The 26,788-nt window shown below is 35.9% G+C and overlaps 1 long non-coding RNA gene across 3 annotated transcripts in view; it reads left to right on the top strand.

Annotated features, from left to right (window-relative positions):
* The window catches only part of LOC121071169, a 150,027-nt gene that overhangs the window by 122,046 nt on the left and 1,193 nt on the right, over positions 1-26,788 (top strand). For 2 of the 3 annotated variants that reach the window (XR_005820414.1, XR_005820412.1), the window contains 4 exons: positions 16,316-16,419; positions 18,004-18,071; positions 21,667-21,693; positions 25,677-25,727. This is a non-coding gene — a long non-coding RNA (uncharacterized LOC121071169). Of the gene's footprint in view, positions 1-16,315; positions 16,460-18,003; positions 18,072-21,666; positions 21,694-25,676; positions 25,728-26,788 lie in introns of those variants that run through there. The other variant, XR_005820413.1, reaches the window with a different exon arrangement.

The following is a 26,788-nucleotide window of genomic DNA, read 5'->3' as shown; positions in this document are numbered from 1 at the left end:
ATAAAGACTTACTAGGAGAAATTTCTGTAAGAACTTTGGATTACTGAATCCTTGTCTCCTCCATATCTTTTTTTTGCACTACTATTAAAAAACTGGAGATATGTTGTGGGAATTAACCATCTCTTTTTAAAATAATCCACAAAAGCATCTCTGAGTAATCTGTAGCACTGTATAATTCATTGTTCTTAAAGCATTAATTTTTAAGCTATCCAGTTAATCAAAGCTTCTGCAGACTAACTTTTTTATTGTCTTTTTATATTTAGTTGACTGAAGTGGTCTGCAATCACACATTTCAGAGATGCCTATAAATATAGGTATTTCAAATCTATGTATTCTAAGAAATGATCGCTATTTTAAAACACTTGATATTTTGTGTGATAATGAGTTGCATTTAGTATTCTATTTCTCACATAGTTCTTTTGTTTTATAACAGTTCATAGGCAAAATGTCACAATGAACGCTAGTTCAACTGGAAAGAGAAGATGTAATATATAGTTATAAAGATAATAACCATTAATTAATAAAACTTTAATTGAATTTATAGGGTATGTAATCTTCATTAACTGGTTGAATAGACAAGTTACTGCATCAAATGTATAGGTCAAACAGTAGCTCCCTAGATTACAGGTTAAAAGCAGTGTGAATGTGACATACATGCTCGTATTTTCCCCACTATACTAGACTAATCTGCAGGCAACAAGGGTAAATTTAAAAGGCTCGTGTTGTTTCATTGTGTCTGGAATCCAATGACTGTGGGTTCCCCTTTGCTGCCTATATACAAGCAGACAGGGAAGACAGGCACAGTGATGAAAAAGCACATGAATGATCAATTGATACAAAGCATGACAACTTATTTTGCAATGGAACACAAATGTTGTTGTGTCTTAGATGGAAGGCAAACCATGATTAAGTTCCATTGCCCTTAAAAGCACAATTATTAATATCTCAGTAACTGATCTTATTAAACACTAGTAAAGACCTGTTACCAAGGTGTTAAAAACCATAACAAAATGATCAGAACTGAATTCTCCTGGCTTCACTTCTTCATAAGGAGTTTATGCAGACCCACAGCACCTGTACAACTGAACAGATTTTGGGGAGCAACCATTTTGCTTGGACTACCTGTCCACTTCCATTTTATGAGTAAGAATGCCTGGTCTCACAGAAGTAAATACTGAAATCCTGAATGATATTCTGCATAAGGAAAGCTGCTCTTACCCAGAAGTACATAAGTAGGCACATGAGCTTACACAATTATATACACAGGAATTTAGGTCAAACTGAAACATCGTTGTCTGACTACTCTTTCTTCATAATGCTTTTCTCTGTGCATGTCATCAGCGTAGCAGCAAAGCATCTTCACACTATTGAGGTATTTCTTAGTGGTATGTGTTTCTCCTTACCATTTTCAGTCTGGTCAATCGCTGTCAGCTGAGAGAGTTCTGAGATATAGTAGAGAATTCCACTGGTTATTATCCAAACCATCCATGGAGCATTCAACAATTTTTATTGTTACACAAATAATATAGTAACATATTTAGTATATAAAATATACATTACTATTTCTGTATCAATAAACATTCTTAACTATTGGTTGAGCATACTTTATAATTGAAAACTCCACTGCAGAAAATCTATTTTCTTGAAGTGGTAAGTGAACAAATTTTTAGTGATTTTTTTTTTTAAACTTCTTTTCATGATCCATGCAGGCTTTGCTGCCTAAATATATGCTGCCTGTTTTGTGGAAACCTAAAAAGGAGACTCTACTGATATAGCTATTGTCCACTAGGAAACTTCAGAGGAAAAAATGTGACCAGATGTAACATGAAAGTCACAGTGGAAAGATTTGTAAGTGAAAGGTTTTCCTGAGCTACTAATTGAGTTAAAGTTCCAGAAAGACATTTAACAGGTGTATTGGTAAAATTCTGATTTCTGTAGGGAGATAATGCAGGCAGGTAAACAACGGCATGATGATCTTTTGGCCAGCTGGTTGTCAGAATTTTATTTTATTCCATAGCGTCCTTCACTTCAGTTTTGTTTAAAATAAGCTCATGTTTAAATTACAAGTAGCTGTGAACATGTTCTGTTGCTGGCACTGGGCTTACATCCTAAAGCTTCACTGCACATCTTAGTATTTTTTATATCTTGCAAGAATGTTCATTTAAACCTTCAAGAAAGATTTTTTTTTTCTGACTGTAGGTTACATCTGCGAGTTTGATTTAAGAAATATTTGAGTTGTTTGAGTTAAGGTATATGTAATACTTTTTAATCAAAAATCATTCAGATAGTCTTCTTCCCATAGTCCTTCAATAATTAACCTTGAAAAAATAGGACACAAATAGAATTTTTTCTAAAATTCCTTCATTCCAGTATGATCTTCGAAAGAACATATACTCTAAAAGGAGACATTCCAACCTCTAGATAAATGAACATTTTACTTAACTGAAGTAAGACTTGCTACCAATCATGATATTAAATGTGGGAGCAGAAAGTGTAATCTGTCCCCTTTCCTTGATGTGTAGTTGTCCGGTGTCTTCTGGAACACCAGAGAGAATCCACAGTTAGCCTATTGCTCTAATGTGATAAAAATTCATGGATGTGTTTTCTCACAGACATCATGTTTAAAGCAACTGGCAGATCTAGAATCAGGACAGAATTTTCTTCAGGCAGGGAAAATCTGGGTTTTGTTTGTTTGTTTTAGCTTGTCTGCTTTCATCTTAGCACTGCATCATCTTCCAGGTTCCTCTGTTCATTTTCAATAAAAATACTCATTACTTGGGGAGTCACTGCAAAATAAAGGCACTTTTATTTCTCCTAATCTCTTCTTAGGCTTTATTGTTATTTCTAAAGTTTGGAATCTTTTGAACAAGGTATCTTTGGTTTGATATCAATTAATGAGGGCATTGGAAGGGATGTAAAAAGGACTGGATTTCCTATGAAATTTATATAAATATTTTATAAATATTTTCTTCTATTGCTTGTGGGTGGTTTTATTACACCTAGATTTATCAGATATGTAAGTTATAAAAAACATAAGATCATAAGATTGAGGTTTAGTCTACAGGTATAGTTGGCAAATATGACTACTTCACGTAAATGTTTATGTGACATGAATGGTATGTTACCATTCCACGACCTATTTCAAATACAGTTTTCTTAAATGGCAAAGATATGATTCTAATACACTTTGTTTTACCAAACCAACTCTGCTGTTAAGAAGAAAAAAAAAAAAGGCAAACTTTTCAACAAAACCTATTGAAAACCTCTATGCTTCATTGTGTTGACCTGAAATTTGAGCCCATTATTCACCGTATTTCAAACATCTGGTAAAAGAGAAGTAAAGCTGATGCAAAATATGTCAACAGGTAAGTGAATATGAATGCCTTCAGTGGTTTAAAAGAGATGAGTGACTAAAAATGCACAACCTTATTAAAACAAGAATAAATCATGCATGCTTATTCATAGGTAGACTGTGTGCAGGCAGGCAGTGGTATTGACTAAATTTTCAGCTCATATAAACTGATATAGCTCCCCAGATTGTGGAGCTACTCCTTAATAGTGTTTAAGTATCTGTTCAATTGACTAGAATGGGATTACACAGACAACTAGTATCTATCTGCATAAAATAAGGATGCTGAACTGGGCTATCAAGAACATGATAATTTGAAATAAAATACTAGGTGGTACCTCTGTTAGCAGTCTAAATAGAGGAATCAAGGATTAAGTGAGCCCTGGAGATTTAAAGATCTTGTACTTCCTTTCAAGAGACTGGTGGTAAGGGTGAAAGTCAGAGTAAACTGACAGACTGCTGAAGCAAAAGAGGTAAAGAATTTCTTTATGGAGATGATGGAGCAATTTTCAGTATTACAGGTCATGCAGGCACTCAGAGGTTGAAAAGAGACTGAGGAGGCTGATGGTAGCTTTGAAGGTAAAGAGAAGGACTGACATAAACAAACATGAAGATTAACAGGTGGAATAGAATGCGTTGTAAGCAATTTTAGAACAAATCAACAGAGACCTGTTTGCTTCCTGAAGAGCTGGGCCAGAGAATTCCCAAGTTAGATAAAATGACTAATTCTGAGAGAGGGGTTCTACAGCATGGTAAACTAATAGGAGTAGATCATGGATGTTTTTTTAAAAAAACATCATGGTATATATTCTGACAACAACCTGTTTGACATCATGTCAATTTTTTAAAAAAAATGGAGCTATTTAATTTAGCAGAGGATGTTATAACAATTTGCTGCTGCTCCATTGGCCAAAGAATGTTTATTATTTTTCAAATAAAAATGCACAAACATCTATAATAATTTTTCACAGCCTGAACCATTATTAATCTCATTAATATGAGATCTAACTATATCTGCTGACTGCTGTCCTGCTGGGACTTCTGTTGCTACAACAGTGACAGGAATGCCTAGTAAGCATGCACACAGATTAATCAGAGGTACGCTATTTCATTGATGCATTCTACCTACTCTTAATGTTTTAGTGTGGTATGACATGTCTAAATCTCCTGGCTACAATATAAGATGAGCTATGATTTAAATCTGAGAGCTGATTTTTAGGTTCTTCTTGAATAACATTGTGATGGTATCAGATGTCTACCTGCAACAGCATGGTGTATATCTAAAAGCACGATTTACTGCTTGAAGGATTCACAGAATTTGTCATAAGCTACTGTCTGTGAACATAATTCTCAGCTGATATAATCAATCTTCTGTAGATCTGGAGCTAAAAAATTAGTTCAGATACCTTACTGTGGCATGTTTGGTGTTAACTCCAATGAACAATACAGAGAGGTGTTAGTATTTCAGGTTACTACATGCTAGCCTTGCTATTCTTAGAATCCTGTTTCTTGTTGAAAATTGAATAGTTCAGCGTGTCCTACATCATCACTTTTTCATATGAAAGCATCTTTGCACCTTAGGTTGCAACAGTCCAGCTGAATGTATTCCATTACATCTAATAGACAATATGCCTATTATCTAACTCACAGTAACAAGTACTGCATTTTTATACACTGGAAGGCAATTTGTAGTATTGTTTTTTATGACATCTTTACCTGCAGTTACAGCAGAGATCAAATGCCTGAATGCCTTTCCTTAGATTTTTTTATTGCAAAAAAAAAAAATAGTATCCGATTTGACTTGTCTGATAGTGTTTGTTCTGAGAAAGTAGTGGAACTTTCTGGATAGGAATGAGTTCTGTTGTCACTTGCAGTCTGTTCAGGAACTGTCTTTGTGAAAACAACAGTCGTTAGCTTTCATATTTGCACTGAACTAAATTAACTTACATCAGTATTTCACATGATCATATGCTGTGCTTCTACTACTGTAACATATGCCTTGAATAAATTTAAATTTTGATTTCACTTTTCCTATACCTCTGGGATGACTGTTTCACAATGTTTTCTCCCACATTCAGATCCTGCCCTCAATACTTTCCACCTGATGTTAAGAAGAGGATAAAATCACAAAGGTCCATGGGTCCTCAAAGACCTATGACGACTGTTTGTAATACTCCCATTACACATGCACATTACTGCTTTGCTGGGTTTCCCTTGCTTTAGAAGAAAAAGACTTCAATGCTATTTAAAGGGCTCCCATGCTATTTAAATAGTAACTCTCTAACTTCTAAGTTGTTACGTCACATTTATTGTTTATATCATCAAATAATTTCATTACCATCGGTGCAGAAACATTATGAAATGCATAGTATAGGGAATGAGTGTCATTCCTTTTAGCAGGATGTGAAGGTGATTTTATCTAAGCTGTAACAACCACAGTGGAATAAGTCATAAGAACCAGTTGATGGCACTGATGTGTTTGACCACAACTGCGAATTTAATCTAAAGTTTGAGAGGGGTTATGGAGTATAATACCATTTTGTGATGCTCCTCACACTCTGTATATTATCCAATTTTTAAAGCTTTTAGCAACTTTTTAATCAAGTAGCAATTTAATGAAAAACAAGGGAGATAAGATCGTACATTCTCATTGTGGACATGTTAGTTAAAACATTCTTGCAATTGAATCTCAGCCTGAGTTTTTCCTAGTTATAAAAAATTGCTGTAGAGTTGGCTACCCCCAACTCACCTTCTGTCAGACACGAAGAGGTATCAATGTTCCAGTTACCACTGTTCTAGGCATACAGTAATTCCCCTTTGCCATAAGCCTGTGTTGAATTGTGTGCAGTGACTGTGTAATCTCATGACAGCTGAAAATATAAAAATTGTCACCAGTACAGCCTCAGCGTTAGGTTATGCTACTGTAAAATCAGATAAATCAGATTCAATAAATGCTCGAAGAAACATTTTGACAACTTTCTTGGAAATAACATTTAAGTGTGAATTTGAAGCTTAGTAGAAAAAGGGGTTTCCCTTAGAAAAAAAACATTACTCCAGTAATTTTCTCAAGTGTCCTGACTAACTGTAAGTACAACAGTACAGTACAAGTCTTTTCTTTCACATCCTACCTAGCCCCTACAATGACTAGTGTCAACTTAAATATGGGATTCTTTCTCTCGGACCTAAGTTGCAGACTGTACTAAAACGGTTGACATTTTGCAGTTGTGCCTGCAAGAGACAAAAACTTTCTGTCTCTCTGCAATTTCTTTTAGTCACCATTGGTGCAATTTCAAAGGGGGCTAAGGCATCTAGTGATTCTGTCACCAGAAGAATTTTTCAAAACTTTGAATTTGATCAAAATTTCAAAAGGTCTCTTGTCTGTAGTTGAGATAGGAAGTCAGAATGCTAAGATACTGGGGAAACAAAATGTCCTTAAGTTGTTTTGTAGTGACTTGTTGAGATGCCCACTTCAGTGCTTCTCAGAGGTGCATTCCCTTGGAACTCGAGCGTAATGTTTACAGTATTCTGTACTCTACACTCTTTGTTTATTAATCCTGCATAGCGAGATTACTATTTGGCCTTTTATTTCTGCCTTTTTCCTCTGTATGTATGGCTTACTACATACTAGTCTGTAGACATGGTTATAATAAAGGCAATCCTCAATTCTTGATTTTCCCTGCCCTTTGTATATTTGTAGATTTTCATCTTTTCCTACCTGTCTTGCAATTGCTACAAGGCATTGGTAAGTTTTTTTGTCATCTCTGGGGTAAGTTGGCTTGTTGAGCCTGTGTTCAGCGGATCTTTGTGAATGTAACGTTCACAGCGTTGCTGTCCATGATTAGTGGAGGATTGGATCAATGATTCCATTCCTTTTCTAAACTACAGCTCAACTAGTGCAAAGAATAAGGGTCCTTGAACTCGGTTTGCACTTGCCAGGTCTGTCTCTTTAGGGATAGTTTGAGTAAGCAAATAAGCTTTGCACTTAGCCCTAAACGTCCAGCTTTTCCTAAATCAGTACAGGGAATTAATTCTAATATCTTTGAGATCACAAAAAATAAGTTAACTCACCCAAGCACACTAATTTCAAATTCCCAGTTAAACATGTAGGAAAAGGTAACTAGGATATAGAGAAGATAAGTTAAAAAGCTTTTATGGAAACTTTGAACGGTATAGGAAGGTTAGGGAGTCTCAGTACATAGCATGGGTAACACACTGATAATCATCTGTGCTTTGGAGGTGCAAGAAATAGTGGTTGCATTTGCTTTGACAAAAATGAAGAAAAGGATGTCTGATGATAGTGTTCTGTAGGAGTAAAAATACAAACTAGATGATTATTTCTACCATTTATTTATTTTATTTAATTCACTCAGGCTTTTCAATATAATTTCAGTCTTCTGGCATATGCTTCAGTGTACAAGCTATTAAGAGTCCAGCCTTGGAAGGGCACTTTATTCACTTTAGTTATAAAACCTCATACACATTCAAAATAGGGAAAAAAAGGAAAAAAAAAAAAAAGAAAAAAAGGAAAAAAAACAGGAATAGAAATAGATCTATTATTCAATCAGGGTTATTGTCTTTTTCTGATCTCAAAGATGTTTTATTTTGGGCTTTTAAAAGTAAATAACAGTAATGATTTCATTTATATACAGTTGCTATCCTATTTATTGCCTTCATTAATTAAACATAATTCATCATGTTTATGAAAGGCTGAAAGGCTGTGACTGCCCTCCTAGCAAACCCTAAAATTGGGGGAAATGAATGTTAGCTGTCAGTTTAAAAAAAAGAAAAAAGAAAAAGAAAAAAAAAGAAAAAGAGCACAGAGTGCCTTTTCATGAGGTTTAATGCAGTTAAAAATAAAGAAATCTTTGGCAGGAAATTACGTTATGCTACGAAAAAAAAAAGTATGAAAAGGTCTTTGGTAGTTATATGTGGAAAGAAAAAAACAACAATATTATTACTACAACATTTACTAGTATGGGATTTTTTCCTCCATGCTCTTACATGTTGGACTTCAAAATCTTCTGTTATGTTACAGGTGTTGATGTTATGAGTAAATAAGTATGCATTTTCCTCATCACTTACTCCTTCACTTGAAGGAGAAATAGTAGAACATGGCAAGATTATGTTCTAGGCATTTGAGATGTTCGCTAATTACTGTTTCCTCTCCTATCACCATCTGTCTTGACATTTACTTTAGGTGGAGCTGAATTACTGAAAAAAGAATACAAGGGAGATAGTTATTCTACTACATTTACTGTATCAGCTGAGGTCTTTGTCCTTCATCAGTTCTCTTGGCCTCAGTTCCCTCACTTGGGAATATCTACTGGGTACTACACAGTTAAGCTAGTTCATTTTTCTCCTCCCTTTATTTCTGTTATTGTGAGCGATACATGAAATTGCAAGTGGCTGGTGCATGAGATTCTTGGAGTATTACTTGTTTGATCAGCTGTATTTTTCTCATTGTTTAGTTTTGCTGTGAATGTTCATCTTTCTTTGTCTATTTCTCTAGGATCAGCACCATTTTTCCTTTTATACATCACATTGTTCCACGCGGTTCTTATTTCTGAATGATGCCTGAAGCACTATTATGATATTAATTTAGCTATCTTTGGTTGAAATAAGATAAATAAGAGCATAATTATATTAATAAATAATTTTATTGTATAGCATATATAATTAATTGTATTAATTAATACATTTATAATTATACTATACATAATTTCACCAAGAATATATGTTTCTGTAGACAAAGTAATAGAAAATGGTAATGAAACTACAAACAATACTTACGCTGATCTCAGTTTTTTCCTTCATTCAGGATGTATTAGCAAACTCAACTGTTCAAAGCTTAAATCTAACAACACCAAATCTTTGTCATCTTGTCACTTATCTTGAATCCAATCCTGATTGACAGTGTTAAAATAGAAAGCTACTCTTACGCTCAACTACAAGAGTACATATTAACCATTGCACTAGCTCAGCAATATTAATTTAAATTTGCACAATTGTTTCAACCCTTTTTACTAATATTGTAACCCTCCCTGTATTAGACAAGGAATCAAATCTGTTGTATGTATGCTTATGCCTGGAAAGGACTCAAGGACAGATTTCTAATATTGGGTATTAAATCCACCTAAACCTTTTCCATATAAATACATATATCCATTTATTTCATGGAAAGTGCAATACCTCTTGTTGAACATTATGGTACTTTTCATTGCAAAAAGAAAAAAAAAAAAAAGGTAAATAATGTCCCTACTGCAAAATAATATTTTTATTCAGCTTCTTATTACTATAGTTTTATTTTTCTTTAGGAGAAAATTGGTAGTTGTACAATGAAAATTCCCAGTCCTGTGCACTACAGGGCACTACAGGAATACATTATTTTTCTTGGAAGTAAACATCCTAGAATTGTCGTGAGTGCATTTGGATTTGCTGAAGCTGAGCAAATTATAGAGAATTTTAAAAGGATGAGTGAAAAATCTGTAAATGTTAATTACTTTCCTAGTAATTACTGTTGTATTTTATTATTTTTAGCCTAATCTGAGTTCTCTTAGTCATGAGATTTAGTCACTCCAACAAGAATGACTAATGTAAGTTGAAAATAATGAAGCATCTTCAAAGAGAAGAGAAATGTATTAATCATGAAACTGAGAAAGGGGTAAGGGGTGGGGAATAAGATGAATGAGATGTAACTTTAAAATACCTACAGATGATACAGTGATTCCTGAGGACAGTTTCCCAGGACAACAAAACCAGCTAGGCCTGTGACAGAGACCTTTGTTATATATTGTAGCCATTTACAGCTCAATTTTTTATTTATATTTTTTACTTTTGTTTTGTTTCATTTTGGTGATGGGAGGAGGTTACTTTGTTTTATCCTCAGATATTTTTAGACCCTTACCTTGAGAGCGTATGCATGACTTACAGGTATATCAAATAGAATTTAGGCAGTTCAGTGCCACGAGGAATGCTGCTCACCTGTATAGCCATTTAAAGGCTTAGGAACAAAATATTGCAAGCTCCTTGGCAGAGGAAGCAGTTAATCTAAACGTTCATAACTGCAAGGCTGTTACCATAGCACATTATACAAGCAATGTCTCCAGTATTTATTAGGTAATGATGTAACAGAAACTGTCATCCTTATGTTTCAAAAATTATTAATAATAATCAAAAATGTTATCTCTTTTTATTTCATTTGTCAGTTGGAAAACAAAACAAGAACCAACATAGTAGGGTTTTAGCAAGATGCTGCTACCTCTTAGCCAGGAGATACACTGCACTATTTTTCAGCAGAAATACAGCCCTGTGGGATTTATGTATTGGGTTTAGCTGTATAGGATGTTCTGGAAACTGCAAAGAGAGGCAAGAGAATATTGTCTTTGTAGCTCTATTTGGTGCACCAGATTTGATGCTAAAGCAAAGGGCATGCTATCTCTCATTGCAAAATGTAGTTTTCCATAATCTTAAAATCGGTGTATCTCTCTGTGCTGAAGAGTCCCAAACTGAACACAGCACTTCAGGTGCGGCCTCACCAGTGCTGTGTAGATCAGATCCCTAAAAGTGCTGTCAATGCTCTTCCTAACACAGCCCAGGACACCATTAGCCTGCTTTCCCACAACGGCACATTGCTGGCTCAAATTCAGTGGAGTTCACTGGGACCCCTAGCTTCTTTTCAGACAAGCTGCTTTCTGATTGATTGTCTCCCAGCATGTACCGAGTATTTCTTCCCAGGTGTGGAGCTTTGCAATTCTCTTTGCTGAACTTCTTGAAGTTCCTGTTGGCTCCCATCTCCAATCCATCCAGGGTACTCTGGATGGCTGCACAACCCTCTCATTTATCAGCCACTCCTCCAGATTTTTGTCATCAGCAAAGTGGCTAAGCGTACACTCTGCCCCCACCATCCAGATCACTAATGGAAATGTTGGATGTGACTGGACCCAGCATTGATCCCTGGAGTAGTTAATGGCTTTCAACTAGATTTTGTCCCACCGATTACTACAAACTGGGTGCAGCTGTAGAGACAATGTTCAGTTCTTCTCACTCTCTGCTCATCCAGCATTGGGTTTTAGTGAAGAGTTTATAGCGAGCACAGCTAAAAGTATTGAAAGAGTAACTTACTCCCTTCAAAGGATTATGTCCGTATATACATAGAAATGCAACAGATTCACTGTAGCCCACTGTATTTTACTTATTATACCACAGCCTATTCAGTTTAACAACCCATACTTCACGTTCCCTCCATGTTTAATCTAAGTCATGTTGACTTCAGACTAACATATAAAAATAATGCTCTCTGCTGAGTATCAAGTAATGGCTGGAACAGGTAATGCCTTTGAGATCATCCATGTTAAAGTGACTTAGTGCAACTCCACTTAACCATCTTCTAATAACTGTATGTGGAAATCAAGCATGGGAATCAAACATGGCAAGCCCTTTCAGAAACTAGTTTTAAATTAGTTTTGAAGGTTGTTTTTGTTGTTGTTTGTTTGTTTTTTCTTTTCTTTGCAATTAAGACCTCAGCTGTGGTTCTTGGTTTTAATACTATAGTATCAGATTCCTAAACATTTTTGTAAAATGTTGAACAATCTGTGAAGAGTTTATAGTGAGTTTATAGAGATTAAGTCCCATAGCCATTCTGTATCAAAAGCAGAAACTGAAATCTGTTATTGTCAAATATAAGCCAATTCTGTAACTGCAAATGTATTTTTCCCACTCGTGTCCAGTCAATAATATAAAAAATAACATAGTGACCAGACTGTTGGTCCTACAAGTTTTTCCTCATAGTAAGGCCTCTACACTTGCGATATCCTGTCATTTTGTAAGCTGTTATACCACTGTACATAGGCCAAAGAGTTGGCTTCTCTGTGCAGATGCATGCCCTGAAGTTTGATAGGCATTACTTCGACAAAGTGCCTTTATTTTTTCCTGTTGTGATTCTTCCTTTTTTTACTCTGTAGTGGTCATTTTGAAACGTTTGCCTCTTTTCAAGGCTGAAATTCAGAATTTAAATATAATTCTTAGTGGTAAGAAACACTATTTATTGATTAATTCACAGACTGTTTGTGAAGTAGTCATAAATGCTTCTACTACAATTTGGTAAAGAAAATACGTTCAACTTCTGCCTTCCTCTGGCTCTATTAGGCATAGCAGTGAAAAAAGAGTTTGAACTCAGACTGCATTATAATGGTACTGTTTCATCACCCTTAATTTCTGTTAGCAACTGCTTATTGGGATAACTTAAATAATTGTGTTTAAGAAAAAGCAACATGAGCATATCTTTTCAGCCTGACAAATAAAAGTGGCCCTTGTAAGCAATTGGTACATAGTTCTGGAAACACAGTGAGCTTGATCTGGCAGCTCATTCTGATCAGAAGGCTCCCACTGTGCTTAATGAAACTATATAAAAAAGATAAAGTTTGCAATTCTAACATTAGAATTGTTAATCTTTCTATTCCAGAATTTAATTTTACATCAATTTTTTCATTTTTTCAAAAATTATTTGAGCTGTTTTCTCATCTCAATGTACAGATAAATGTAGCAGTGAATTTCATTCCATGCTTTTGAAGGGAAAGGAGGCAAAGTATAATTTACATACTTTTTAACATTTTTTTTGTTGACCATTGAAAGCTCCTAACCTACAATTCCCACAGTGTTCTGCAGAAGGCTCCAAATATCCAAAATTATAGCATTTGTATGGTTATATAAAAATAATGTCTTAATATAATTTTTAGATATAATTCTTAATTAATGTTTCCCTACCCGTGTTTTTTTTTTTTTTTTTTTTTTCCCCTCACTGACATCACACACATTGTGTGCCATACATTTATGAAATCGGCACAAAGAGGAGAAAAAGACAGGACAGATGACTCAAGTAAAAAGATGAATTACATACTTCATTAATAACTTCTGTGCTTTTGTGCCATAAGCTCAATACCAACTTGATGACCCTGGAAAAATCTTCTCTGCCATATCTGTGCTCCCTTCATTACTCTCGTCCAACAGCCTGTTCTTCTCAAAGAGATAAAATTGCATGATAGAACATGTGGAGGAATTTTTGTGATTTTCTGAAAGACTGTGATGCAGTTTCGGCTATCTAGTGTACTGTGTTCAGTGGACTTGTTCTGCCCTAGTGAGACATGTACCTTCTTTCTTTGTGCAGTAGTTAATGGACTACTGGCACATTCACTGGGAAGCAAGCAGGGTTCAGACTTGAACAGATGTTTTGGGTGACAGTAAAAGCCTTGACAGTTTCATGAATGTTTTCAGCTTGTACTATTTGAATGATAGGCATTTGAAGATTGACCTCAGAGACCTTAATTGTGCCATTAGCAGACTTGCTCAGACCTAAGAATAGCCACTGCATGGTACGAGTTGCAGGGCATGAGACACTGTGAAGTAATAACCACTATCTTGGATCTTGGATTCAGGAATGGGCTCCAAGATGTCATAAGAGCATAGGAGAGTCATGGCTGCAGATCAGCTTCAGCTCATGAAGTCAGCAATATCCTTCTTCATCTGAAAGTTGGTCCTGTGTCTGAAAGGAGATCCAGAAGACTGGATGTCAGGTTGTTGCCATAGCCAGGAAAAAGTTTATATTCTCTCCCTATCCTACCCCAAACATAAGCCAGTGCTGAACACTGTGCAAAACCTACAGTAGGAACATGAATTAGGAAGGAGGCAACAAGGTTGTCTGCTTAGGAAGCACAAACAGAAATAAGGCTTCAATGTGGGAGTCCTCATTTGGGCCGTGGTGGTGAGATCACTGATATTCTACTGCCATCTCTGAGAGACAGATGAAAGGACAGCATAACATTCCTGGAGGGGCCTGCAGCCTGGAAAGAAAAGGTCTGCATACTAGTTTTCCTTCATGAAACTTTGAACTGTATGGGCACCAAGAAGTTCAGGGTACTTGAATAAATCTGGTCAGCATCAACTCCTCTCTTACTCCATTCTGCATATGATGGAGGTTTTGAGGAGTCTCCTCAATACTGCTCCACAGTATCCATCCATTTTTATTTCACTTTAGTATTTATGAATGTTGTCAGAATTGAACAATCCCAGTTCCATTGTGATCCACAGACAGTGTATCTCTGTTTGTCTCATTGCCTTCCTATGCTTCATTTCACTGTAGCTTCTAAACAAATGCTATGTCCTAATAATTCTGGCTTTCACAGAACATAAGCAGCTTTGTTCTTTTTACCACCCTTTGCATCTACAGTCACAAACATACCAAGGAAATCTGTGGTTACTGTTGTGTCAAGGCCTAGGTGCTTTATGTGAACAAAAAGTGAAAGGATTTTTCTCCTTTTATCTCATTTATTGCCAGACTGATTTAAATGTTTTCATATTCACAAAAATGCAAGAAAAATTAAATCAGCAGTAGCTTATGGTCTCAAGTGTCCAAGATAAGCCAGTAGTCTATCCAAGAGAGAATTTAAAAACACTTTTCACCACCTTGCTCTTGCATTAGCTGTTAAAAGTATATGACTTCATGGAATGTCAGTAAGAAATGGTAAGCAAAGAGCAAAATGAAACATTTTTATTCACTCATTGACATAATGAGCAACCGGTATTGGGACATAACTGTTGCACTATTTACTCTAATACATGGCAGGATCAGGAAAAGCTAACCGGGCTTAGTATATCCAGACAAGCAGAAATAAATCCACCTTTTTAAAGGTTTCTTGTGCGTTTCATCTTTTCTTTCTCTTACAATTCACTAGAAGCTTAACATTTTGTATTAGAAACAGTAATACTCTAACAGTACTTCTCTTATAGCCAAAATTATTTATTTCTGCAGATAATAGCTATTTTTCCAGAAGAGCTATTTTCTGCTCTGTACAAGCTTCTTTGAAATTCTGTTCTTCCTCAGATATTGTTTCCCTGTACTTCAACTCAGAAGTAGTATACAAATAGTCAAATTAGAAGTAGGTTTGCAATGGATTTATGGTGTTCATTGGATACAGCCTTCTGTAATCTGATTGAAAAAAGGTCAAAAAATTGAATACGGCACCTATTTTTTTTTTCAAAAAAAAATATTAAAACAGCATTTCTAACTTCAAAATTAGCATTGACATGAGTGAACTGAAGCTTTGCAGTTCTCAAACCAGATGAAAATGTGATAATCAGAATCCAGAAGGCTGAGCTCAGGGCTAAAGACAAGAGTTATACCTTTTTTGTTCCAAATAGTTTATTTAGTACTGTATCGAACAGCTAATCAATATATAGCCATCTGTAAATGAAATCTGTCCCAACATTCATCTTTTTTCTTAGACCTGCTTTTGGTGTCATCATGAAATTCACTAAATGGAACAGAACCTCTCTCCTTTTCTCTGCCTTTTCCATCCATGAGTATACTGGGGTCTAACCCTGAATTCACCCAACCTTACAGTCCGGTTTTTAAGCCCAAAGGCATAACTTAGAGCTAAGATATAAATTCTACAAATTACAAGATACAATACCTACAACTAATGAAATTCACTGAAATGCTACTTAACATTGCTTAATGCTCATTCACATTGTAGCCTCTCCGTTGAAAACTTCTTGATGCAATCTATAAATATTCTTGGTGAAATACATTAAATCAAAGCTAAACTGTTTCTGATTACTTATGTAGGAATTATAAGAATTGCCAAATTGTGCGTGAGAAATTTATCCTTTTGGTACTCATATTAGAGTACACCCATATTTGCTGTTATCCTGGTTATTCTTCCGTCTCTCAGAGTGTTCCATGGAATAGAATTCAGTGTTCTTTTCTCCTTTCATTTTCACTGTTATTTTCTTGAACTGAACGCTCCTCTGTTCTGTTCTTTTCAGTGTCACATTTTCTTTTTTTTCTTCAATACTTTTTCACTGTGATATTTAGTGACTGCATTAAATACTAAGTGCAGTATAATCTGTTTTTCTCATCAAAGAAAGAAATTGCACATTTTCAGTTTTGTGTTTTCTTTTTGTTCTCTACAGTATGACTTGCATTTAGGATGGAATTTCTAGAGTTTATAATGGTTTGGTGCACAGCCCAGAAGTAACCATCAAAACCTGCCCAATCAAGAATCACCCATTTCTCTGTGAGTCTTCATGCATTAAATAAATATTCTACAGTATATTTTATTTATGTTTATGCTGTTTCGCAATTCCATCTGAACATCTGTATGTCACTGGTAGGGATATATTTATAAGTATTTAGCATTTATCTTTTGCTTCGTAATACTTACAAAAAAAATAATTAAGAAAAAAGGCTGTTGAAATCCCAGGAACACTAATAATTTTCATTAAGAACTTGTTGAGGTTCATGAGGGACTAATCAGCTGGAGAAGGTCAACAGTAGTAGCTTTAAGAAGTGGAAAAAAAAAAACAGTTGGGAATTTTAGGTGGGTATCTTTTTCTTAATAAGGTATTTGACGTAGCTTTCATACTAGAATTTCACGTGCAAACTCTGGAAACAAAGCCTAGATGAAATGCACTATGGTGTACTTTCAGTCAAAACAAAGCAAACAAACAAACAACACAAACAAACAAACACACACACACACACACACACAAAAAAACACAGAAGACCCCAAAGTGAGATGTTGATTAGCTTTGTTCAATATTGACATAATGATCTAAGATATTCAATTATTCAATGAGGAATATGCACATGGAGCAACTGTAGAAAAGCCTGTTGGAAAACCATCAAAATGAGAACTACCATCTGCCATAAGCATTTAATATAAACACTTCTCTGATATCTTAGAGGCTGAGGATCCACCCCAGTTTGGCAAGGTGGCAGCCTCAGGAAGGATTAAGCATTAGGAAATAACCACCTTATGAACTCTTGGTGTTTTGCATCTTTGTAACTGATTAGTGTATCCTCTTGATTGCCAAAGATTGCTCTTTAAAACAGCTAACTTTTCATTTCTCCTTTTTGTTCCTGGAGAGCAGTGGTCAAAAAGAGTTGTTATGCAAATGTCTTTACCCATTATTTGAAGAGAAAAACTTGTTATGTAGGGTGGGGTGAAGGTAGGGGCAGAGACATAGAAAGAGACAGGCTCTGAAAGAAGTGCAAAAGGCGAAAGCTTCCCTCAAAACCTTTTAGAAATCCTACCAAAAAAAAAAAAAAAAAAAAGCTTAGTAGAAATTAGCAAGGATGAAACATCAACAGGTACAGGTGTTGAACTAGATCTGGAGTTAACTTTCTTCATGGCAGCTTGTATGGTGCTGTGTTTTGAATTTCTAGCTAAAATAGTATTGATAACACGAGGCATTTTGGCTGTTGCTGAACATTGCTTGTACAGCATCAAGGTTTTTTGTCTTTGCTACTCCACTTTACCACCAGTGAGGAGGCTGGGGGTAGGCAAGCAGTTGAGAGGGGACACAGCCAGGACAGCTGACCCAAACTGGCCAAAAGGATATTCCAATGCCGTATGCCATCACACTCAGCATGCTCCCTTTCAGGGAAAGGAGGTGTTTGTCTTCCCAAGTAGCAGTTATGTCTGCTGAGGTCCTGCTTTCCAGGAAGTGGTTAAACTTCTGCCAGCCACTGTGAAGTACTGAATAAATGCCTTTTTATGCTTTGCTTGTGTGTACAGCTTGTATTTCACCTGTTAAACTGTCATTATCTCTATCCATGAGTTTTCTCGCCTTTCTTCTATTTTCTCCACATCCTGCAGGAGAGATGAGTGAGCAAGCAACTGTGTGGGTGTTTGGCTGTTGGCTGGGGTCAACCCACTTCATATATGTAAATATTTCACATCTTATATCCTAAATTCTGATGCTAATGAGATTGCTGTATATAATATTATAGAAATGATGTTATAAATACAAAAACATTTTAGAGGCACTTCTTGCTCTCAAGCTGTACTGTTAGTTAGATACTACTGATCTTTGCAAATTTGTATTAACAGTAGGAAAATGCAAACATAGCCCTTTCTACTTCCAAATCTTTGCTTGAATTCCAAAACTCTGAAATTGTCTGGTGTACCATTCCATAATGATATTCACGACCATTGTTTAGTCACTAAAATTCAAAGCCTTTTTTTTTTTGAGATGAAAAAAAATCTATAGTTCATTAAAACTGATAATAAAAGTTATTGTTCTATCTTGTTTACGATGAGCAAATTAAAATGACTAAGGATTAATGCCAGAATTCTCTGGGGTATCAAGTAGTTTTAAGACAAAGTTTTCACTAGTCTCAGAGTCTCAGTTTTCAAAATACTTCTTAAGTATTGTAATATGCTGTATTTAAAGCACATTTGAACTGAAAAAAAAAAAAAAAGATAAACATACAATCAGTAATCGGAATCATTTGCAAATTCCGGGACAAAGGAAAAGCATTGGGCTGTTTTTCCCTAATTTTTTAGTATCTGTGTTATGTCATCCTTCAGATATAGGTAAAGTCATCCCAATGCCATGCTCCTCAGAGTGGATCATTAATGTGTCTCTGATCTCTAGCAGACGCAAGCATTAACCCCATCTATATTTCATAGGTAGGTACATTAACTATTTGTGGTTAGTGTAGGGATCAAGATAAAACAAGAAGTTCAGTGAATAAAGACTGTTGAAAGTAAAGTTTAAACCATTCTACCAGGTGGAAGAAAAAATGTGAAGTAAGAATATGAACAGTTAATAGGACACTTGATCAGCTGAGATCATTTTTAGGCCCATCTTTCTCCATTTTAGGAGGAAAGCAAAAAGGCTTGTTTATAAATGCTAACCGTTCATTTCATTAGCAAGGAACACGGCTTTGATCATGTCCATCACAGTTCATCCCAGTCTGTGCGACTTAACTGTCAGAAAACTTTGACGTTAATTGTAAACTAATCTGAAAGAAGCATCCAAAAATGTCTGTCCTTTCACTTTGAAAGTAGTAATTTACATTTGTGTAATTTATGTTACTTCTATGGCAACTTCAACAGTGCTGCAATTAGCAGTCTATAATGCTTTCCATAATAGATCTGTTTTTCAGAGATTCATCATTCAGATATAAATATTTACTCCACATTCGAATGAGTCTCATTGATTGGGAGCAACCATTTATCACTCAGTAGTCTAGAGGCAACAAAATCATTTTCATGCTTCTGTTACCCCACAAAAGCAAATCTTGAAATACTGTTCACTGTTGGGTTGTCAATTTGGGTTTAATTATAGACAAGATAGCAAAGAAGGGCTTGAACTCTAATTTAACGCATGAAGTCCAATTGAAAAATAAAGTAAGCTTAAAAGCAGTTTTGGCCTGTATGGGGCAAGTCAAACTAAGAACACATTAGAAACTTTGCACCTGATATTTCCTTTAGCTGATTTTGTAACGTGTGTGTTCTTTTGAACTAGGTTTTCTTCTTTTTTCTTCAGTTTTCACATCTTTTCTGCTCGAGGTGAACTATACTTACCCTGTCTCCACCAATTTCTCCTTTTCTAGAGAGTCGATCTGTCTCTTTCAATCAAGGCACAGACGCTGCCATATTCTTCCTTTTCCTGGATGAAGTATTTCACTGAATGAGGAGTGACAGGGAAAAACAGAGAAATGCTTTTTCTTCTTTGGACTGACCTTACTTCTTGGACTTTTTTTTTTGTTGTTGTCTCTTATCAAAGCAGCATCACGTTTCTGATGGTTGTGATTACTTGTACAGCAGCTCATACAAGTGAAACAGGAAGGAAGAAAGCCTCTTGTCATCCTGAGTCTGGGTCTCCTGTAGTCCATATTTCACCTTTTACAGTGAATTAACAGCATGCAGAAGTAGGGAAAAGGCAGGGAAGAAAGGGTGTATAACCTTTTCCCTTCCTTTCTCTCCACCTCCATCTTATTTTTTTAACTCTGTTTTATGGCTTCTTTGTTTCTGCCAAGTTCATTCTCCAGGTCTGTGCATGTCTTATGCTTTTCAGATGTTTTTCTCTTGTTCCTAGCTCTCTAGGAGTTGTTCTCTCCCTTTGGCCACTCTACTACTCCTTTTCACTTCTCCCTGTCAGTCTTTGCTTCAACGCATCCCAAATTGTATCTGCTGAAATTGTTTCTTCTTGTATCTCAGCTTCTCTTCTGCTGATGCTTCTTTCTCATTGCTAGTGCCCACAAAGCAGTGTAAGATGCAAACAAGTCTCCAGCATTCTGGGGGCTACAGTCATGGTCCAGACAATGTCGAAGAATAAGTCATTAAAAATAAGTTCTTATAATAGGAAGTTTAGCAACCTTAGCTTTGTGTCAGACTTTTTTGTGCTTCCAACAGACAAATACAAGTGAAGAGAAACAAAGGAAAGAAAACTTTTTTTATTTTCTCATTTAAGGAGGACAGCTCTTTCCCTGTAAATAAAAACAATAACAAAAACAAAACATAAAATTTAGTGTTTTAGATCAAACAAAAACATAGCTTTATATATATATAAAATGTTGTGTTACTGCCAACACGAAGCATTGTATCTAGGGGGTACAAAACTTCATACTACTCAACAAGTTGAATTTGCTCAATACTTTCAAAACTTCTTTCTACTTATTTTGGTCAAAGCTGTTCAACAATTTAACCCTTAATTCTTAAAATCTTTAATTTCCCCTGAAAAATGATTTTCATTAATTTACTCTCTGGTCAGCTACATGGGCAAGGTCACAGATACGAAAAATACTGTGAAGTAAATTTGCAAGTATTTTGTTGGGATTGTGTGAGTGTTGAGTGTGAAATTATGCGTTTCATTCGTAATAGAGAAGCAGCAATATATGTATTGATATAACGTGAGGGGAAGGCATCATGATGTAAAACCAAATTTTGAAGTATTTCCATTCTTAACTAAACTTTAGCCTGCCTGCTGTTATTTTTTATGACTTTAATAAATACTTAATTTTTAAATAAGTATTTTATTTCATGACCAATTAAAGAGATGCATCAGAAAACTGAGGTTTTTTCCATGAAGAAACATTATGGTACAAGCTGTATATCAGCTCAATTAAGCACGTACAACTCTGAAGCTCTTATCTTAATCCCTGTGGTGATAAAACAGTAATTGTTCTGAGGGACTACAAAGGAAACCGTGACTCAAGCAAGGACATGGTGTTCCATTTGAACTCAGTTGCTGTCATGTAATAATTCTTTTGTCCACCATCTAAATTTACTGTTTCTGTTTCCCTAAGAATTTGTCACAAGCTCTTTTACATCACTTTCATGTTGACCTGTCACTATCTAGTCTGCATTCTCACCCATACTGAATAAGTTGCCTTGACTTACCTGACAATTCTTTTGAGATCGCAATTCATTACAGTATTTTAAATATTTGAATTAGTTCAACATCAATCATTTGTTCAGTGTATTTTCAAAAGTTCATATTTTACACTTTTTTTTTCCTTCTAAATACAGACACGAAGGATTAAACTTCTCCTACAGGTAGGCATAAATGACTCATATTTTGTGAAGACTTCACTTGGGCATGGGCTTACAGCCTTCAGCAAAGTTACTACAGACATATATTGTTAAGAAAATACTCTTCCTTTACTTTAAATAGTCCTAGTAGGATGTAAATATACTTAATGACAACTTTTTTTTTTCAATGTATTAGATAATATCCTTCATCATGCATAAAATGTTGTATTCCTCATTGTGCCATTCTGTCTCGTTAAGTACTCATCTCTTGCTCTCTGCCTAAGGGATAACTATCCAATATTAAGGACAGGAATTAATATAGAAAATAGTTGTTTTTAAAACCTGAAAATATAGTATGTTTTATTTTGAGAATCTCATGTTTCACCAGTTGATATATAATTATGTTTCTTTGCCTCTCATCCTTCTCAGACTGCAATGTAAAACTGAAAATTATAAAACAAATTGCATCTCAATCACTTAAAAGAACGGGTGCACTTCTCATAATTTTTGCAAGAGAAATACCTAAAGGCAGGTTGATGAAGACACTTCCTTTACATCAGGTACACTATCTCCATAAATGATTGCAAGAAATGTACACTAATAAAGAATTATTGTCAGTATATGGAGATGCTATTTCCAGAGTTATTCCCAGGATAAACAAATTTGTGAGGAGTATGGAAGAAAAAGGTCACTTGAGACAGAAGTACCCAAGTGGAAGTCCCCTAAGGGTCTAGGCTGCCATCAGTAGTTATTTTGTTATGTGATCATAATTAATGCAAAAATTACTGTGTTTCTAGCGATAACAAAAGCTAGGATGTCAAAAGATACTGGTTTAAGTACTTGGTAGAGGCTCAAGTGATCACTGGTCCATGGAAAGAAAAGAAAAAGCTGAGATGGATAACAGATTTGTATTCTGAGAAGTAAGACATGACTTTTCACAGGAAAATATCAGAAGAAATCCAGTACCAATTGAACTTGGGCTCTTCCATATCTGTAGGCAAAGATTTTTGCTCAGTGTTTCTGGTGCTACTGCAGAGGGAATGGATATCAGCTGAGGATCTTAGCAGAACTCATGACTGCCTATGGGGCAATTCTTCATATGATCCTAGAGGGTTTTGTGCAAGAGGGAGTGTTGCTTCTCTTGCAGCACAGTAGCTATAGAATTACGTGGTCTAAAAGTGTAGTAAAGACATGTTGTGATGAAGGATACAAATCCTATGCAATAATAACTGCAAAGAAGTTAGCTAACAGACTGTGCCTAAGAAACAGAGTACTAACAACAGGATCAAGGCAGTGGTTGGGCTGGTTGAGGACAGACCATGTGCCTGTTCAAACCTATAAGATTTGAGGAGAAGGTGGAGTAGACTGACTGGAAAACAGCTAGGAGATATACCTTACCACTGTAGTGCCAAGCTGTAAGGGAATTAAACAGCAACTCACAATAGCTGGAGGCTTAAGGTACTTAAAGACCTCTCTCCTTCTTTTTAGGGTTTATGTCTTGTAATAGTGTCCAGAAAAACAAAGGAGTGAAAGTTATAGTGAGAGTGATGCTTTATTGTACAAACACTAAATAAGTACTATAACTGAGCAGACCTCTGTGAACAGCTGGATAAAAGGGTGAGGGTGATTACAGAAATTAATTGCCCAGGAGATGAACCAATGCACCTGTTAAAAAAAGGGGCAAGAAAGAAAGCTAAAATACCTGCAAGTTGACTTAAAAGTATCTGTTATAAGCTGCAAAAGAAAAGATTAGTATATTTGATCTTATAGTAAGCTGTTGTCACTCCCAGGAATAACAAACGGGGTGGTTTGGGCTTTGAAAGAAGTCAGCCACGAAAAAAAGAAAACGGTATGTTTTGGATGGTTGTGAACCTTAACCCCATGAAAATCTTCAAATTGTGAGTTTGATTGCAGAAGGTCATTGAACATAGTCTTAAATCTGCTTTTGTCAAACTGGGGGCACAGATCAGTTACGTTTAGTGAGGAAGAGTTGCTTTATTGTGAAGGAATTGCAAAGAGACGTCTCAAGGAAGTCTTGCAAAAATTAATATAGCTTATCTGCATAACCTTGCAGATATAAGCAGTGAAATGTATAAGGATATTCTCCTCATTAGAACCATAATTTACAGACATGAGTCTCAGGAACAGTTATCACTTGAAGGATCAGTTGGAGATGTCCTAGGACAAATTTATAAAATGACTGCTAACAAATTGGCAGGACTGATGATTTACACACTAGACTGCCAAGGTAATCAAATATAAAATTACTTCTTACATTTATGTGGTTGTTTTTCTTCAAGGCTGCTTAAAGGATTAGGTATTAGCATATTAGTAAAATGATTATGCTAACTTTTAACAAGGATTTGAAGAACAAGAGGAAGACAGCTGGTTTAAGAAAAAGCAGATCTATACAGTGTAAAAAGATAGGAAACTATGATAAAAATGAAGTTAACTAGTAGATACTTAAATAACAGTGTCTTAGTAGGGAAAAACAAAACAACTTCTGTAGAGAGAAATGTTACTTTCAAAATCTGTTAGGATTTTTTTGAAGCAATCAGGGAGCATGTGAATATGGATAAATAGTTAGCAGTGACCTCAGATACCTCGTGGAAGCTTGATACAGTTCCTTACCAAAGAAAAGAGATCTTCCATACGATCTATGGTAGCTGGGTGCCCCTAACCTTGTCTATCCTTAGGTCTGATCCCAAGCCAGCAACATAAGTTACTCAGCCCTACCCATGGCCTAGCCACCCTTACAAGTTCTGATGCTTTTTCAGTATTAAGTTGTTTCCTGGCACGCCCTGTCTAGTAGGGAGTCTGAATAATCTGGCTATGCAGAAGCAGAAGAAAGGACTTTTCCAGAGTCCCGAAAAATAATCTTAGAGCCACTGTACTTTCACTGGCATAGAGTCTTGGTTTTTCATAACCTGTGTAGGAAAGCAGGATGACCCCAGCATTATGCAATGCAAGTCAAAGCAGGGAAAGGACAAAAAGGAAAGTCCCATGTTTTCATGCAAATAGAATTTCTTCACACCCTCCTATGACTTATGTACTCTATTGCAGACGCACTAAAAATACTTTTGAAACCCCTTCCATAGCCATCATTTGTAAAGCCTTCCATTGGGCTGCAGTCCCTAGAAAAAAGCATGGACCACAGGAAGAAGCTTGCAGATCAATTCAACTTAAATTTTATCCTGTAGGCATCAAGGGAATGAGCATATGAATCCTGACTTGTTTTCAAAAGACAGGCTATCTTGAAGTAATTTCCTCGTGACTGTGTTGTTTCCTCTAAAAGGGTCTAAATCGTCAGCAGTAAGAGGGCAGAGCTTAGAGTTTTTACTTTACATTATTATTATTTTTTTTTTTGCTAAGGATTGTGTTTACTGAAAAGCTATATCTTGGATGGCTTCTTCACTGGATGCAGAGAAACAGCATAAAAGCCAAAACTTTCACAAAACAGCGGCCACAGGCAAAACTTAACTCGTGGCATATTGGATATTCTGATCAGAAAGCCAAATCTCACTTTATGTCTGATTCTGAATTAGTGCTGTCAATACAAATGTGAGCAATCTGATTCTTCTGGAGTGCAGGTTTTAAGATGTCGTTAACCGTGCTAACAAGTGTACTTGGAGCCTTGTGAGAATAAATATTTATATATAGACAGAGAGAGCAGATATAATGGCGTAGCCTTGCGCACCCTCTAGTGGTATGCTACAGATTTCAAGGTTTTGTTCAAATCTGTTTTCTTAAATAGCCTTTCTATGTATCAGTGTGTTTATTGCATATGTTCAAAGGCACACAATGGATTTTGGCTCATGTTTTGTTAATCATCCTTACATCTTGACTTCTAGGAGATTAATAACAAGAGCAACAATAACAAATGACAGATTTTCAAAAGTTAATTGTTGGCTACAATTGGGTAAATCTGATTTAAATGAAGAAGACCTGGTATGGCATGTCCTCTTAGAATTAAGCTTTCAGAATTTTTCAGATTTTTTTTTTTTCAGACACCTTGTGAAAAATGGCGGCTTCATCAGTCTTCTTAGTTTTACCTTCATGTGTGTATAGCTCAGCATATTTCTTAATGGTTCTTAATTGTTTGTAGTATAAGCACCAGTGATTCTTGTCCATCACCCTAGGAAACAGATTAATCAATTAGACTCAAGTTGGTTGGGAGTAACAGGGTGTTAAGTACAAGGTTCTGGAGAAACAGACATAGTTTTGTATCTTTGCAACGCTTTGTATATCTGCAAGAGTGTACCACTGCTCCAGGATGGGACTGTCTAAGGTTTCAGAGGATTAATTTTACTGCAGAAAGTTTCAGATGTGGGTACACCTGCTAATCCTTGAAACATCCCTGAAATGTATGGTAAGAACATCAGTGTCTAATTTTATGCTTTTTGAACATTTAAGCTGTCAAATCTACCTGCCTTTAACATAACGCTTGTCCCTCTCTGAGTTTGGCAAACATTGTTTGTCTGAGCTTTCGTTCTAAATTCTGCCCCACAGAATACCCTATAGACAGGCTGGAGCTCTCTTGGTCTTGAGTAAGTCACTTGGCAAGCTTCCAGACTCTGTGGGTCGGAGTTAAGGTATGTAAAGATTATAAAACCTGAACTCCCAGCTTTCCAGTAAGTGTGGAAAATTTTTGTGGTGAGTGATTCAGCTGTGGGCTATAGAACAGGTGCAGCCTCAGCCCAATTTGAACAGCCACTGCGGCTGGTGCTTCAGCTGAAATGCTTTTGTTGTTCCCAGGACTGCAATGAATCCTCTTGCATTTGCTGAGCTTTTGCCTGTTTTTCAGCCAGTTCTGTTCGTTAACTGGAACTGGCCAGACAGCCCTGAGCAACACTATGTGAAATATAGGCCCAGATCTAGGAGGGTCAAGGGACAGAAACAGAAAGTTATTAATTTATTTATGGGAAGAAGGAAAAATATTATATTAGATTTTGAGTAGCCAACATCATAACTTTATTCCGCTATTGTTGCATGTTGTGGTCTGATTTCAAAGGAAATGAATGCTTTTTTAATGACTCTTAAAAGCACCATTACAAGTTAAGATTAATTTCTGAGTACTAGGCAAGATAGGAAGACACTGAAGCCAAACCTCTTTGGTGTC

This window comes from Cygnus olor, chromosome 5 (genome assembly GCF_009769625.2).
Source record: "Cygnus olor isolate bCygOlo1 chromosome 5, bCygOlo1.pri.v2, whole genome shotgun sequence".
NCBI lineage: Eukaryota > Metazoa > Chordata > Aves > Anseriformes > Anatidae > Cygnus > Cygnus olor.
The sequence above is the reverse complement of the archived record's forward strand: the minus strand, read 5'-3'. Positions and strand labels throughout refer to the sequence as shown.